General features: G+C 39.5%; 1 protein-coding gene and 1 long non-coding RNA gene across 5 annotated transcripts in view; one reads left to right on the forward strand and one right to left on the reverse strand.

Annotated features, from left to right (window-relative positions):
- kcnt2a (potassium channel, subfamily T, member 2a) overlaps nucleotides 1-13,716 on the reverse strand; it is a 1,068,826-nt gene that overhangs the window by 688,606 nt on the left and 366,504 nt on the right. Inside the window, exon 1 of one of the 4 annotated variants that reach the window (XM_069937846.1) lies at nucleotides 1,605-1,678. The exons of the other annotated variants lie outside the window; for them this stretch is intronic. The gene's annotated coding sequence lies outside the window, so the exon portion shown is untranslated. Of the gene's footprint in view, nucleotides 1-1,604; nucleotides 1,679-13,716 lie in introns of those variants that run through there. 4 annotated transcript variants of the gene reach the window in all.
- The window catches only part of LOC138763539 (uncharacterized), a 289,909-nt gene that overhangs the window by 80,882 nt on the left and 195,311 nt on the right, over nucleotides 1-13,716 (forward strand). The window lies entirely within an intron of this gene.

Raw genomic sequence — 13,716 nt, forward strand, 5'->3', positions numbered from 1 at the left:
CACACAGCTGGTGTCTTCCAAGGTGAGGACTGAATACTCATTTAGTTCCTCTGCGATCCCCTTGTCTCCTATTATTATTTCAATGGTGTCATTTTCTAGTGGTCCTATATCCACTATAACCTCTCTTTTATTCTTTATGTATGTAGAAGTATTTTGTATCCTCTGATTTTTTTTTTGCAAGCCTACATTCAAACTTCAACTTTTCCCTCCTTATGAGTTTTTAGTTGCTTCCTTGTATACCCTCTCTTTTGTTTTTATGTTGGTTTTGACTTCCCTAGTCAGCCACAGATGTGAGATTTTTCCATTTGAATACCAGCAGTTCCCTGCTTGACTGTTGATAAAACCCATCAAAATCCAGGGGAAAACATCTTATTAGTTAATCCTCATTTAATAACATGAGATTCCCATAATCAACAGGGAATTCAAAACTGTGTCTGTTGATCTGAAAACTGGTTAGATCAAATACTTACAGAGAAGAATATTTATTTTAGTAAGGTCATTGTTTTTGAAGTTACTGAGGTTATCAATAATGTGCATCTGTGAAGCACCTTGAAACATGTTTTCTATATTGATATATTGCATATATCTAAGTTGCTTCTCTAATTTTGCCAATCATTTACAACTTCATTTTGGAAATGTCATGAAAGCAAAATTACAGGATTGGCTTTTACCACAGAACAGTCAAATCTCAATGCAACATTAATACCTAGTTCTTGGACTGAATTACAAGTCACAAGTTCAACCCAGTCACCAACTTCAATCAAACAAGATCGCCATTAAATTATTTGTTAAAAGTCCATTTAGCATTGATAAATAAATACGGTTGAACAGAGCCACAACTTTAATGAGTTGAATTGTCAACTGTTCTTACAAAAGCACAAAAGAGCAGAATTGCCAATACTCCTGCAGTCTCTGGATCAAACATAATGGCACACAATTTTGCAGGAAACTTTGTCTGCTTATTGCCTTCCCAGAGTCTGGCTATCCATTAAGACTATACACCAAATCAGAATAAGCCCACAAATGAAACAATTGTGAGGATGATTTTTAGAATCAACCAATTTTACTGAAATTAATTGCATGTGTGGCATTCAATGCCCCTTTAGATTTTTAACTTTTCCATATGTGGGCATCAGCAGTAAGGCTATCATTTATTGACCAGTCTGAATTGGAAGGCCATGTTGGCAGTGAGAACGCTGAACAACCAAAGGAACTGCTCAAACTAATCATCTGAGACTTTCATATTGATGAAACAACATTAATTTATTTATTTGTGTAGCTGAAGTACTTGTCGTGTATATGTACTTTTTGTCTGTATGTGTGTTAGGTCTGGTTATATGTCTGTGTGTTTTGCAGTGAGGACCGAAGAACAATGTTTCGTCGGGTTCTACTTGTACAATCAGATGACAATAAACTTGACTTGAAGATAATTGGCATGAGGGACAATTTCATAACAATCTCAGTTTTATTGCCTTTTATATTAAATCCAGTTTAATAACTAAATTTAAACATTATGACTGCCATGGTGAAATTTGAATTTGTGTCTCTGGATTGATGCCCATGCATCAAGGTTATTAGCCTGCACAACCACTGTACACTTTTACCTCATTATTGAACACTGGTCAAAGCATATTGCTTCACTCTTCATATCTTGCAGAAAAACTGAAAAGTATAGTTTTTATGGTTCCACTTGCTGCCATTCACCACAGAAGTCAAAGACCAATGCTTTCTGCTGAATGGAAGCTGGCTCTCAGAGTGCAATTATTCCAACGTGTCCTTAGGAAAAAGTATAACAGGGAGTTATCCATATGTTATTTCACTGAAACATCATCAATTGTTGCCTTTCCTTTGGTGCTGGATGTTCCATCAGCATTAGCTGTATATCTGGTTGATAACCAATTCAAAAGCTCAGGCCTAAAATGTCAGTTAATATATCTTTACTTCCTCTTGACGCTGTGAAACCTGCTGAGTTCATCCAGCATATTTGTGTTTTTAATTATAATCATGGTATCTGCAGACTTTCGTGTTTCACTTTTGGTTACAGATTTTCATACATTCATGAAGAAGTTAAAAGCAGTATATTATTAATGCAACTTCATGTCATACAAATGCAGATGACATAGACTCCTCTGGAATTGAACTTAAGCTCATTGTGGCACCAATCCCTGCACTGAGAAAAGCTCAGAACCTCAGCGGCACAAGGCCTGGGAATAGTGACACACATCATAGTCTGAACATGACATTGTACTGCACAGGAACAGACCCTTCAGCCCACACATCGGTACTGAACATGATGCCCAAATTAAACCAAAACTCTGCACATGATATAGCACACACACCCCTATTCCCTGCATATCAATGTGCCTCTCTGTAAACTTTTTAAAATGCTACAATCATCTGCTACAAATTCATAAAGGATGTTAAGCAACACTGTTCTGGGCAGGAATGCTCCACTGCACTACATTCTGGATCTAACACCTCAAGTGGATTTGTGTTGAGCTTACAAAGTTCATTTGTAAGCAGGAACATTCACTGCTGAGGCCTACAATGAAGAAAAATAATGACTTGTGTCTCAGGAACATTGAGCACCACAATTCCTATAATCCTCACACACTATGCAATATGCAGTAAGAATAGTGAAATTGTGCAGTTTGTTGATCTTATATCATCAGGCAAGGTCAGCTGTTGTATGGTTGCAGAGCCCTGCAAAGAGTAACAGCTGTTCTGAGTAAGGCTGTGGTGTTATTCATGGGTAGTGAAATTCTTATTTCAGGAGGGCAAAAAATTATTCATCCCGTTTACATAACAAGTCTTTAGCAAAGCCAACAACCTTTTGATTGATCCAAAAAAAGTTTGATAATTCCATAAATGCTCCAAAAGAGGGAGATGAAAGGTACAATTTAAAATCCTGGGACAGGAATCATGCCAGAGGGAGAAATTTAGCTCTTGGTCACAACTGTTCACTGTCAAACTGATTGCGCCAGTGCACAATTTTACTTTGACATTCCTGTCTGCATATACTGTATAATTGAGGAACTGAATTCAGAGCTGGGTCTTTCTTACTGGATTTGCTTCCATAGAGAGAAGTAAGATAATTGTGTGATATATCAAAATTGAATTTAGCTTTAATTTTTCATCTTATCATTTCCCATTATGCCTGTGTGATTCTTCTTTCTTTCCCAAATCAAACATTGTTGCAATCTCTTTATATTTATGTATTTGACAAATGCATCAAAGAACAAATACATTATGGCTTTTTATAGTATTCCTACAAAGAGACTGACTTCTAAAATAAGACAGTTCAGTGATGATGTATTTTTATTGATCATTTTAAAATATTTCTAATTCATGTAAAACAAAAAAAAATCTTTCTTTGCCAGAAAGAAAAAGTTCTGTTTCGACCACTGCTTTGGCGAGTATCAATGAACTAAATTAGATTACACAGTTTTATCTATTGTAAAACTCCTATTTTCTCATTTAATAAAATATTCAGCATCTTCTAAAATATCCTCAAAAATTGACCAACACAAGACAACAGCAGGTGGTAATGAATTGCAAGAAAGTTGTATGATATACATGGCATACACATGCTAGGGCACTGAGAATAAACATTGTGCCATTGTATAGGTTAGAACCTTTCAAGTACACTTACCAGCAGATAAAGCCAGACTTTATCAGATTCTGAGTCAATGTAATTGAATCATAGCATTGTACAGTACAACATGGAAAAAGGCCCTTTGGACTATTGTCTCCATGCCTATGATCATGCCGATCTATAGTAATTCTACTTGCCTACATTAAGGGGACCTGGCAACACTAACAGTGACTCTTTGCCTTACAGCAGGCAGAAGGAAATTTTGTGTAATATTACACATTCTATTTTATTATGTGACATTAAAGGAAAGTCAGATCTTGAATAATTCATATCGCTCTATGCTCTGCCTCTTAAATGTTGTTTCTGTTCCTGCCTCCACCAACTCTGGCAGCTCATTCCAGGTACCAACTTCTCAGTGTGACATTTTTACACCTCAAGATCTCCTTTAGACCTTTTCCTTCTCAAAGATCACCTCATGAATTTCACCGTTTAAAAATCAGTGCTGATTTCATCAGCTCTATGTCATCAGTTGAATATCAAGATTGACCAAAAAAGTGCCCAGGAATTTATCCTGTCAGCAGCGCAAAATGCTCTCTGTCGTCTCAAAGAGGGTGAATTTTAAAGAGTAAAAGGTGCCAAAACATGTGCTCTCAATCCATGTGAAAAGGATTAAACCACTTGCAAGATAGTTTGTGCTGAATATCAATTAAAGTTCTGCCAATTTCAACACTTTCAAATTGTAGGCCACAATATGGCTACATTTTACATTATGATGAAAAGAGATTGAAGAAAATTGTTCGGTGATTTCAGACTCCTTCATATGTTGCAGCAGACAGAAAACAACACAACAGTTACAAGTCTGGCACCTGTCCAGATATGCAACACAACCTCATCAATCCAGGGGAGAATCAAGTTTTCCATTCTCTGGTACTGAAATGCCACCTCAATTGAGACAGGCATCTCTGTTCTAAAAATAAAAATGGAACAAATTAAATTGCAATTATAACTAAACAAATTAAGTTACAATGTTCCCAGAGTTACTGATTATAGCTTTACTGTTGCAACCAATGCAAAGATAGGGCTTGAAGTAATTTCACACTGCATTCTCACTGCTTATCTAATTTTGATTTTAATGACAAGGGACACCATATATTTTTACTTGATGTGAAGCCAAAACTATTTTACACCAATACAACATGTGTATTTAACTGTCACATTAAATTGCAGAGGAAGCTAGAGACAGAGACAGATACACGCCAGCTATGGCAGGGAGTGCAGGACGAACACCATAGATGGCTGTGATGCTTCACTACCCGATGAGCTGAACACCTTCTATGCTTGTTTTAAGAAGGAGAAACCAACAGTACCAACAAGAATCCCTGAAAAGCTGAGGACCCTGTGATATGTCTTAGGCCAACATTGGAACATTATTCAAGAGGGTGAATCCTCACAAGGTGTCAGGACCTGACAGCGTACCTGGCAGGATACTGAAAATCTGTGCCAACCAACGAGCCAGAATGTTCTTGGACATTTTCAACTCTCATTGCTGCAGTCAGAGGTTCCCACCTGCTTCAAAAAGGGCATCAAACATCCCAGGAAGAGCAAAGTGAGCTACCTCAACAACTATCATCCAGTAGCACTAACTTCTACTGCGATGAATGCTTTTGAGAGGCTGGTCATAACCAGAAGTAACACGTACCTAAGCAAAGGTCTGGACCCACTGCAATTCACCTATCATCACAATTGCTCTACAGCAGACATAATATCATTTGCTCTCCACTTAGCTTTGGATCACTTTGAAAACATCAACTCATGCACATATGGTTACTTGTCATAGATTACAGCTCAGCTTTCAACACCATGGTGCTGGACAACAAACTCCAAGCCCTGGGCCTCTGCACCCCTCTCTGCAACTGGATCCTCGACTTCCTCATTGGAAGACCATAGTCAATATGAATTGGAAAAAACATCTCCTCCTTCCTGACGATCAACCTCAAGGATGCATGCTTAGCCTACTGCTCTACTCACTATAAATCATGATTGTGTGGCCTGGCACAATTCCAATTCTAGCTACACATTTACCAATATCACCACGGTTGTCAGCAAAATCACAAGCAATAATGAGGAAATGTACAGGAGTGAGATAGATCAGCTCGTTGAGTGGTGTAACACCAACAACCTTGCACTCAGTGTTAGATGATTGTGAACTTCAGGAGGAAGTCAGGAGAAGACAATCTAGTCTTCATCAAGGACTCAGTAGTGGAAAAGGTCAAGAATTTTATGGGTGTCAACATCTTCGAGGATCTGTCCTGGAGCCTCCCTATCAATGCAATCATGAAGAAGGCTCACCAACAGCAAAACTTTGTGAGGTATTTAAGGAGATTCAGTATGTCACCGAAGACTCTCGAAAACTTCTACAGGTGTACTGTGGAGAGTTTTCTGGCTGGTTTGTTTTGAAGGTTCCAACGCTCAGGCAAGAAAAATTCCAAAAGATTGTTTACTCAGCCTGCGACATCATGGGGTCTAGACATAACATAATCGAGGACATCTACAAGAGACGGTGTCTTAAGAAAGAAGCCTCTATCATCAAGAGACCTCCCTCCACCCAGGTCATGCCCTCTTCACTCTGCTATGGTCAGATAAAAGGTACAGGAGCCTAAAGATGAGCACTCACTTCATCGTCGCTGCCATCGGACACTGCCTTACTGTGCACTATTTTTAATTTATTTTGTAAGGTGGTTTAAATGAATGTTAGTGCTATGGTGCTGTTAAAAGACAAAGAATATTGTGACTTGTTCATGACAATAAATTCTGACGCTGATTCTAATTTGCTGAAAGAAAACATTATGCACAATCTTGTCGCTATTGCCATATTCATGAGAATAATTTATGACCCACACTTTGAACATTTAAATGGAGCTATGCTATTCTGAAACCAAAAAATCCTCAAATGCCAACTTCAAATAATGGCAAATGTACTGTTTTCAAAAACACATCGCATTTGAAATACATGAAATGATTTGTTGCAGCTCGTGATTTAAATCCAATTTGTATGAATTAAGTTACTATGCATGGATTATATCCCATCCAGTTGAAAGTAATTTGGTTTTGGTCATTAGTAAAGCACAAGAATTGTCAATGTGAATGAGTATTTTTGAACAATCAGGAGTTTGTGTGCAGAAATAATGGAATAACAGAGGTAATATTTTTGTGGTTAGCTGATGCAGCATTAACTGTATTTTGGTCAACCAAATTGTTGCAGGATATTGCATTTATCACGTGATGTTCTTTTTGGAGGAAGGAAATAATTCTTGCTTTTTAAAATTTTATTCAGCACCACAAATCATTTGGATTTCTGGATGAGCTAGTTATTTCCAATATTGTTTGTCTGAAGGCAGATCTGCCCATTGAGAGGGGAACTGGAACGTCTGCAGATGCCTTGATTGAAGTGCAATGTACCAAAGTACTAGAGAAAATCAGTAGGTCACACAGCATCTATAGGAAGTGAAGGGTAACCAATGGTTCAGGCCTGACCACTTCTCCAGCACTTTTCTGCAGTGCTCTGCCCATTGAGACAGTTTTCTTGCAATAGTCTTGCTCGGTGACAACTTTAAACCATTCAAGCGATGGCAAAAGACATTCATTCGATTCTGCCTTAAAAACTATGCATAACAAAACAAGTACAGCAGCAAATCTGCCAGCCAATTCACTGTTGTAATTTCTTCTAAATTGAATGGACTTTTAAATCTAACAACATTAGAAATGGAAGAGCTAAGTAATTAAAAATAAATTGAAAATGCTGGAAATGATCAGCAGATCAGACAATCAGTGGAAACAGAAAATCACAAGTAAATTTTTAGGTGACTTTTCATCAGGTATATAAAAGAAAGAAATCAAACATTTTAGGTTACAATTTAGGACAGAAATCGAGAGAGGCCATCACAAAGATGGTGGTGGTGGCTGGCTGCTGAGTAAGGGTGATAATACCTTACTAATTGGACCTGATCTGTCTGCAGGAAATGTTATCAAGGATGAATTACGACAAAGAAGGGGGGGGAAAAAAACATGAAATCCTGTGATTGTCGAAAAACTTAAATAAAAGTGAGTACAGGAAATACTCAATCCAGGTTACAGGTTACATCTGTGTAATGAGAAAAAAAAACCTCAGTTAAATATAAGTTGGTAATCTTCTACTGCTGGCCAGTTCTGACACAAAGTTTGAAAATGGTTATCTGAAATTGTTGAATTTCATGATCTGCAATGTAGTCAGTTAATAGATAGGGCACTCCTCCTTAAGCTTATCTTGGACTTTAGCAGCACAGTGCAAGTGGCCAAAAAACAGAGATGTCAGAGCACATCTACATATTGGAGAATTAGAGTGACAGGAAACTCGGGGTGATCTCTGCAGACAGAATGAAGGATTTCTGCAAAATCACGGTGAATACTGCATTTGGTTTCTTCAAATTTAAAGACCACAACGTGTCTAAATTGGAAGCAGCACTAATTAATTGCTGCTTTATTTCTGATGGAAATGTTGAATCTCTGGATGATGGGAAGGGAAGACATGATAATGCAGTTCTTGCATCTCCTGTGCTTGAATGATAATGAGTTTATTGTCAAACATATATGTGCAATGTACATGTGGACCAAAATTCTTAACTGTTGCAGCCAAATTGGTATTTTTCATAAAAACTCTAATTATATATATTAAATTACCCCAGTACAGAGATAATAAATATAAAAGTTAGAAAATATTCACAGTTACAGTTAGTTGAAGAGTAGTAAATTTGTTTTCAATTATGCCGACCTTTTGTGGTGCTGGAGTTGTTTCTGGTTTGTGTAGAGTGGGGAGGTTCAAGAGCCTAACTGCAGTTGGATAAAGGCCTGCTCCTGAATGACATGTGCTAAACTTCAGACTTCTGTATCTTCATCCCAAAGGTAGTAGGTAGATGACTAGAATGATGTGAATCCTTTATGGTATTGGCTGCCTTCTTGAGGCAGCATCTCACATAGATGTCTTCAGTAGATGGGAAATTGGAGTCTGTGATGGACCTGGCTGTGTTTGTAACTTTCTGAAACCTACTGCATTCCTGGGCACTCGAATTACCAAAACAGACTAGTCAGTATACTTTCTCCTGTGCACTTACAGTACAGTACAACTCCGATTATCTGAAATGGTCGCGACCAAGCCTATGTCGGATAAACATTTTTGTTTTAAAACTGGTCATTAAAAAAAATAGCCCAGTAGCGACAGCAAATCACTTGGAACAGTGTTTAAACAACAATAACCAACAATGAAAGGCTTTTTAAGCATTAAAATAATGCTTAATTCTCACAAAAAAAAATGCTTGCCACCGCCGATATCCGACACGTCCCCTGGCTTGGGACCCTGATGTCCCCGTTCCTGCCCAGGACTCCAACATCCACACTCCTCCCCAGGACACCGACATCCCTGCTGCTGCCTTGAACCCCAACATCCCTGCTCCTGCCCGGGACCCCGACGTCCCAGCTGCTGCCCAGGGCCCATGATGTCCTCGCTCCTGCCTGGGATCCTGACATCCCCACTCCTGCCCTGGAGGCTGCTCTCATTGATGACACCAGGACAAGGGAATTTTCTAACTGCTTGTGGCTGGGAAACAGGGGCATGCAGTTTGAGAGAGAGAGTTGGAGAGAAAAGTCAATAGGGGAAGGTAAAGAAGAAATAGAAAGAGAGATGGGAGGGGGGTTACCTGAAACAAAGAATTTTTTTTCAACCTATGAGGTCAGTTTGGCACAGAAAAAAATTTGGATAAATGAGGATTTCTGATTTGTTTCAGATACCCTCATTTAACTGAATTTTTTTAAAATCGGATAAGTGAGGATTTCAGAGAAACGGATTTCAGATAATTAAAGTTGTACTCTTGTTTGATAGAGGATTTGATGACATGCCAAATTTCCTTGGAGTTCTTAGAAAGTGGAGGCCTTGGTATACCTTCTTTGTGGTTGCCTTGATGTGCTGGCTCCAGGAGAGATATAGACTCCCAGCAATCTGAAGGAACTAACCCTCTCCACCGCCATTCTGTCCATATGCAGACAGGTGTGCAGTAACTCAGCCTCTCTTTCCTAACTAGCCATAATAAGTTCTTTGGTCTTGTTGATGTTGAGGGCAGATTGTTATCGTGGCACCACCCAACGAGATTCTTGATCTCCACCTTGCATTCTGACTCATCATTGCCCATTATTTGGCCAAGATTGGTGGTGTCGTCAGCAATATTATGGATTGTATTGAAGTCAAACTTGTCTATGTCAGCATGAATATGCTTCAGGAAGACCAAGAACAACCACCCTCCACTACACATCAACAATTCCATAGCAGAGAGAATGGAGAGCACCAAGTTCCTTGGAGTTCAATTAACTAGTGACCTATCATGAACACTCAACATCTTTTCACTTAGAAGGAAGGTGCAACAGAAACAGTACTTCCTGAGAAGAGTGAAGCGGGCAAGGCACTTCTTCACAGTGGACACAAGTTCCACCTCTGATAATCGCTGAGGCAGGTTACCTTGCTCAACATGAGACCACAGAAATGGGAGCTTGAAAATATCTTCAAATACTCCAGCCAGTTGACCTGAAGGACACAGCTAGGTACACCTCTGGGCCAGATGCACTTTGAGGATTTTCCAGACTGAAAGTTCTTTCTACATCAGCCTCAGAAACTGAAAGCAACAAGTCACTGGGGCAGTGGAGACTTGTGATGGTGAGTAATTGTATTTCCTTTTGAAACAAGCATAGAAGGCATTGAGCTGGTCTGGAAGAAGTGTATTGCAATTAATGATACCACCTTGTTTTACTTTGTTTGATGCAATGACATACAGGCCTGCCACAGTTGCCAGGAACATTCTCTGAGACTTCAGCTTGGTTCAGAGTTATCCTTTTGCATTAGTAATGGCCTTTGGATATTGTATCTGGTCTTTCTGTACATTTTCTGAACCACCTGAAGCCCTTAGACCTGGTCTTCAGTAGTTTGTGGATCTCTTGATTTCTGGTTAGGGTACAAGCAGTGGCATTGCCTTGAATGTGGTGCAGATTATGTAAAAGATACATGAACTTGGAACACTCAAAGTCAAGGGTGCTGACAAAAGGAACCCTATCCTTACTCTGAGTGGGAGGAGAGAATGGCAATGGCAAAAGTATGACCAATGGAACAGATATAGTTAAAAGTCCTGACAACCACAGTGGAAGGGAAGCCAAATTTCAGGTAAACAAAAAAGGCACCGTGAATGTACTAGTGTGAAAAGATAGGAAGATGTAGGTATGACAGAGCCGGATAAACTGGGAGCCAATAACAGGAAGTAAGATTGAAAAAGATATAGTCAAGATGGGAATCAGTGGAGTTGCAATGGATTTCAGTCTCTAATTTATCCATGAATACTAAACTTAACCAAGCAAGAGAAGGGTAAAGTCAGAGATGAACCCTGTGAAGTAAGAACAGGGTTGAAACTGACAGCAAAGGTGGGAAACATTTGACATCTGTGCAAGATGAGCAACAGCACCATGGCAGAGATCAAAGTGCCAACAAAAGAAGTGAGATAGGAAGTGCAAATAAGACTGCAACAGGGAATTTTCCACATATCGAACAGAGCCAAGCGTTGTTTGGTCCCAATCCCAATCAGATTCCCATGGTTATAATTTATCTGGAGGAAATTAATGCAGTCGACAAAGTTGTTAGTTGATAAAACAAACTCATTTAGGCAAAGAAGATTGGCAGTTGAAGGAGAATGGTTCAGCAGCTGCTCAGGGAAGAAACAGGATGTGCTCAGGTGATCCTGCTTTGGGATGAATATGTGAACTGTTTGAACATCCATGGTGAAAATGAACTACTTTAGACATTGAAAGCTAAAGTAGCAGCCAGCCATAGATTATCATAATCCCTTTTTATACTGCAAAGCTGCTGTGTTCCCATAGACATGACCCATCTTAGTAAGCCGGCTTGCGTGTTTATGAAGAACCGTAAAAAAGCCAGCTCCATGAGTCAAATATGCTCTACCGCTGAGATTACCTACCTTGGAGGATCAAAGATGGGTAAGTCTAGGACTCCCCCTCCCCACCTTTCAATTCTTTCACACAGTGCTCAAAAGGTGTATAAAACCCAACTTTCAAGTTCTGTGTAAAATGGGCTATAGACAAGACTCAAGAGGGAAGAAAGAATGGACTGAAGGTAAAAAATTCTATGGGACAAGAACAAGCTGAAACAATCAGTTAATGCAGGCAGGCCTGCTTGTGAAAATAGAAGAAGTGGAAGCTGTCTTTGTGAGGTTGAGGATGGAGGTTTGGAAGATCTCCAGGAGCAGTAAGGCCAGTTCAGTGTTGGGACTCATGGTCCGGGGGAGATGTAAGGAGGGGGTAAAGAATTGTATCGGTATTTCAGTTCAGAAGAATGTTGTATAACAAAAATCACAAAAAGGGACTTGGCAGGGTTTAATGTTGGAAGAGTCATAAACAAGGGAACACAGCAAGAAAATAAGCGATCAATCATTTAAGTGAATCTCTAGGTTTCTCTTCTCATGAGGATGGTGGATAACAACTCTTTAATGACAAAAGATAGATAAATATTTGAAAGATCAGTTAATTATGGATTAGTGGAGAGGCGGGGTAGACAAGTATTGAGGCCAGCAGAGATAAAGTTGGATAAAGATAGGCAAACACTTTTATTCAGCCATAACAGCTGTCCTTGTCAGAACATCTTATGACAACTTCAATTTCTAATTTGCCCAGATTTGATGAAAGTTCAGCAACCCAAGATGTTAACTGTGTGTGCGTGTCTCTCTCTCTCTCTCCCCCCACAGGTGCTGACTGCCCTGCTGAGTGTATCCAATATTCTGTTCCACATTTTCCATTTCCTGATTCTGTAGCCATTTTTCTTTTCAAATACCTGTCTTTCTGCAGTCTGAAGAGGTGTCTTCTCCTCAAACCTGGGTTCCCAAAGTTAAATTTTAATTTAGACATACAGTATGGTAACAGGCTCTTCCAGCACATGAACCCAAGCTGACAAAATATCCCAATTGACCTACACTCCTTGTATGTTTTGAAGGATGGGCGGAAAGTGGAGCACCTGGAGGAAATTAACAGAGACACAGGGAGAATGTACAAACTCCTCACACACCGTGCTGGAATCGAACCTGGGTCATTGGCAATATAATAGCATTGTTCTAACCATGCGGCAGTTGTGAAGCACTAATTCTTAAATTGTACCCACCTCTATTACTTTCTCTGTCAGTTCCTTCTAAATACCCACCACCCTATGTAAAAATAGTCCTTTTTAAAATCTTTCCCCATCACCTTAATCCATGACCTCTAGTTTCAGATTCCTCTAACCTGGGAGAAAAAAAAAACAATGATATTTTACCTAATCTATGCCCTTCATGACTTTTGATAGGTCTCATCACTCCTCCCTGAACCTCTGTTGCTCCAGGGTAAAAGCCCATCCATTGTAGCTCAATCCCACCAGCCCTGTTAACATTCATGTGAAGTTAAATAGGAAAGTCTGCATATGTTGTGATTACTGCTGGAAACTTTCCAGACTAGTAATACCCTTTCTGCATCTGGGTGACTAGAAATGCACAAAATATGCCAAATGTAGTCTCACCAGCATCCTGTCGAATTTTATGCAATTTTATTTATTGAGACATGCAGCAATGGTAACAGGCCCTTTCAGCCTACATGCTGCCAAAATACCCTAATTAACCTAGAACCCCCAAATATTTTGAAGGGTGGGAGGATGCTGGAGCTCCCGGAGGAAATCCATGCAGACGGGAGAATGCAGAAACAAGCAGCACTGGATTCGAGCCTAGCTCATTGGCGCTCACAAATCACTCTGCTAATGGTTCCCCCCATGACATCTCTACTTTTGAACTCAATGCCTGACTAACACAGACAAGTATACCAAATACCTCTTTACCAACCCATCAACCACCTTTGTGTCACCACTTTTATGGAACCCTGCACCTGTGCTGCTTAGTTTATCTGTTCATCAACATTCTTCAGGGCATTACCAATCACTGTGCAAGTCCCAAATGAACACTTCATGAGCTACACTGTAAAACTATGAGATTAACGTAAACTATTTTAGGCCAGCAAAGATA

This window comes from Narcine bancroftii, chromosome 5 (genome assembly GCF_036971445.1).
Source record: "Narcine bancroftii isolate sNarBan1 chromosome 5, sNarBan1.hap1, whole genome shotgun sequence".
Lineage (NCBI taxonomy): Eukaryota > Metazoa > Chordata > Chondrichthyes > Torpediniformes > Narcinidae > Narcine > Narcine bancroftii.